The sequence below is a fragment of the Solanum dulcamara genome, chromosome 12, assembly GCF_947179165.1.
Source record: "Solanum dulcamara chromosome 12, daSolDulc1.2, whole genome shotgun sequence".
NCBI classification, from domain to species: Eukaryota; Viridiplantae; Streptophyta; class Magnoliopsida; order Solanales; family Solanaceae; genus Solanum; species Solanum dulcamara.
Window position 1 is genome coordinate 20,138,348 of NC_077248.1, and position 3,937 is coordinate 20,142,284.

Consider the following 3,937-nt stretch of genomic DNA (forward strand, 5'->3'; position numbering starts at 1 on the left):
AGTGTATCCCTAAAAGTCGAGGTTTAGATTTTGAAGGGTGAGAGAAGACAAAAGTAGCCGTTACAAAAAACTAACGAAATATTTCTATGGTCCCATCTACTATCGTAGTAAGTGATTGGAAATCTGGGGTTTCTAAGCTTTAGGTTTACGAACCCTTTTATAGGTCATAAACTATTCTAAGTATCATCCTATATGTCAATAGAAAAAGTACTATGATGAGGGAATTTTAAGGCTTTGGGTTTACATTCCGTAAAGCCTTTTATAAGTCATAAGGAAGGAGTGTGAAAGTCATTCTAGAATGGGACTTCAGGACTTTGATCTAAGGACCAATCTATGGTCCGTAGATTTGTCTGCGACTTGTAAAATAGTCTTTTACTGTACACTTGGAATTTCTAAGTTTCCAAACTTGATCTGAGGGTCAATTTTACGAGTCCATCTATGGTTGTCGTTGCTTCTACGAGTCGTAGATGGTGACCGTAAAAGTTAATTTTATGTAGAACTTAACTTTTTACTAGGCTTTTCTGATCTGATCTTAGTTAGAATATTTTGGAGAGTTATATTTTCCATCTTAAAAATGACATTCAACAACCCAGTCAACCACTACATACATGCCTTGTCTGTGCTCTTCCAAAATTCCACCAGAATCTCATCTAGTGCTCATCCTAATAATAGCATGTTCAACCTTATCAAACCTAAAAAACCTATAATACCAAAAGTCTTGAAGTTTAGATTGTGTCAATTCACCTAACACAATATCTCTATCCCCTTTTTCGTTTAAGAGTTTGTGTATGTATGCTTGCCATCTTTTCTTAGTAATAGTCTCCTAAACCAAAACGTAGCCTTTCTCATCCTAGATGAACTTAACCTGATCTAAGTTACAAAACTTTCTCTCTCTCTCTCTCATTTGCGAGCTATACAACTTCTGTGAGGCCCCAAAAGTTGAAAAGTTGAAATTTTGAGTTATAAAGAAGAAACAATGAAAATTGGAGCCTAAAGTTTGCCTATCAGCATCGGCGAATCATATAGTGGCTCTTGACAAATCACCAAGGTGGCAACAAATTCACTTAAATTTTCAAAGAGATTAGCAGATAGGAAGAATTTGTGTGAGGGGCACTGGTAAGCTCGACGACTTGCCGATACAATTCATCTCGTCCCTTAAAACTTAAAAAATAATTTTTAAGGGTTGCATCTATCATCTAGTCTGAGTTAGGGATACAAATTCCGAAGATCCTACTCTTGAGTCAGTTCCTATTGTTAATTAGTTTCCAGAAATTTTCCCTGATGATCTTCCAGGTGTCCCTCCCAAAAGGAAAATAGACTTTCGTATCGATCTTCTCCCTAATACCCAACCTATCTCTATTCCTCCTTATTGTATAGCCCAGGGGACCTTAAGGAGTTAAAGGATCAGTTGAAGGGCTTGTTGGATAAGAGTTTCATTTGACTAAGTATCACTCCATGGGGTGATGGGTTCTCTTTGTTAGAAAGAAGGATGGATCGATTCTAATGTGCATTGACTATCGGCAGTTGAACAAGGCCAATATTAAGAATAAGTATCCCATTCTGAGGATTGATGATTTGTTTGATCAACTTCAAGGGGCGAGTTACTTTTCAAAGATTGATTTTCGATCGGGTTGTCATAAACTCTGAATAAGAGAATGTGACATTCTGAAGATGACATTTAGAACTCGGTATGATCACTTTAAATTTTTAGTTATGTCTTTTGGACTGATGCATGTTCCTTTAACTTTTATGGATTTGATGAACAGGGTGTTCAAGCAATATTTGGACATGTTTGTAATTGTGTTCATTGATGATATTTTGGCTAGCTCTCAGAGTGAAAAAGAACATGCCAATCATTTAAGGATTGTGTTTCATGTCCTTAAGAACCGTCAATTATTTGCTAAGTTTAACAACTGTGAGTTTTGGTTGAGATCGGTTGCATTTCTTGGTCAGATTGTCTTCGGTGAAGTAATTGTGGTTGATCCTAAAATCGAAGCGGTTAAGAATTAGCCTAGTCCTTTGTCTCCTTTTGATATTCGGAGTTTCTTAAGCTTAGCCAATTATGATAGATTATTTGTGGAAGGTTTCTCTTCCATTGCATCTCCCTTGACTACTTTGACTCAAAAGAAGGTGAAATTTTAATAGTCCAACGTATGTGAAAAAAGTTTCCAAGATTGAAAGAAAGCCTTACTTCCACTCCTATGTTGACTTTGTCGGAAGGTTTTGATGGGTTTGTTGTTTATGTTATGCCTTAAGAGTTGGTCTTGGTTGTATGTTGATACTGAATGGTAAAGTGATAGCTTATTCTTTTAGGCAACTTAAGGTGCATGAGAAGAGCTACCCGAGCTATGACTTGGAGTTAGTGGTAGTGGTTTTTGCCTTGAAGATTTGGAGCATGTCAAAGTGTTCATCGATCATAAGAGTTTGTAATATGTATTCACTCAAAAAGATTTGAATCTTCAACAAATGAGATGGCTTGAGTTATTGAAGGACTACGACATGAGTGTATTATACCATCTGAGAATGGCGAATGTGGTCGCCAATGCTCTTAGTAGATTATCCATGAATAGTGTTACCCATGTTGAGGATGCAAACAAAGAGCTTGTTTGTGATGTTCATACGTTAGCCCATTTGGATGTCCAATTGGTTGATTCCGAGGATTGGTGGTGGTGTTAAAATAATTTTGAATAGTCTCTTATGGCGGATGTTAAGGCCAAGTAAGATAATGATCCTACTTTGTTTGAGTTAGAGAAAACGGTTGCCGATAAAATGATCGAGGCTTTCTCCCAAGGGGGAGATGGTGCATTAAGGTACTAAGGCCATTTGTGTGTCCCCGATGTTGATAGTTTGAGAGAAATGATATTGTTCAAAGCGTATAGTTTGCAGTATTCTATTCATCTAGGCTATACAAAGATGTATTTAGATTTGAGGGAAATGTATTAGTGGAATGACATGAAGAAGGATATAGCGGAGTTTGTGGCCAAATGTCCTAATTGTCAACAAGTGAAGGGTGAGTATAAAAACTCCAGAGGTTTAGCTCAAAATATTGAGATTCCTACTTGGAAGTGGAAAGCTTTGAATATGGACTTCATTATGGGTTTACCTTGTACTCGTAGGCAACATAATTAGATTTGGGTTGTTGACGACCAAATGACTAAGTCATCCTATTTTCCTCTCGTTAAGACTTCCTATTCGAAAGAGGATTATGTGAGAATATATGTTCGTAAGTTGGTTAAGCTTCATGGTGTTCCTTTTTCTATCATTCTGAATCAAGGCACGCAATTTACATCTGAGTTTTGGAGGTGTTTTTCAAAAGGTTCTTGGTACTAAATTTAAGCTAAATACAACTTTTCATCCTCAAATCGATGGTCAAGCCGAAAGAATAATTCAAGCTTTAAAAGACATATTGAGGGCTTGTGTTATTTATTTTAAGGGAAATTGGGACGACCATCTACTATTAATTAAGTTATTCTACAATAATAGTTATCATTCTAGCATCCAAATGGCTCCATTGAAGCCTTGTATGGTAGGGAATGTAGGTCTCCCGTTAGGTGGTTTGAAGTTGGCAAAGTTGCTTTGATAGGCCCCGAGTTGGTGCATGAGGCTATGAAAAAGGTTAGACTCATTAGAGAAATATTAAAGACCTCTCAAAGTCGGCAAAAGTCCTATTCAGATGTGAGAAAAAGGAAACTTGACTTTGAGGTTAATGATTGCGTTTATTTGAAAATTTTCCCATGAAGGGTGTGATGCACTTTGGAAAGAAGGGGAAGCTTAGTCCCTTATATGTAGCCCGTATCAAATTTTGTAGAGATTTGGCAATGTGGCATATGAGTTGGATTTGCCTTTAGAGTTGGTATCAGTGCCCCTGGTGTTTCTTGTGTCTTTATTGAAGAGGTGTGTTGGTGATCCTTGCTCAATTGTGCCTTTGGATAGTGTG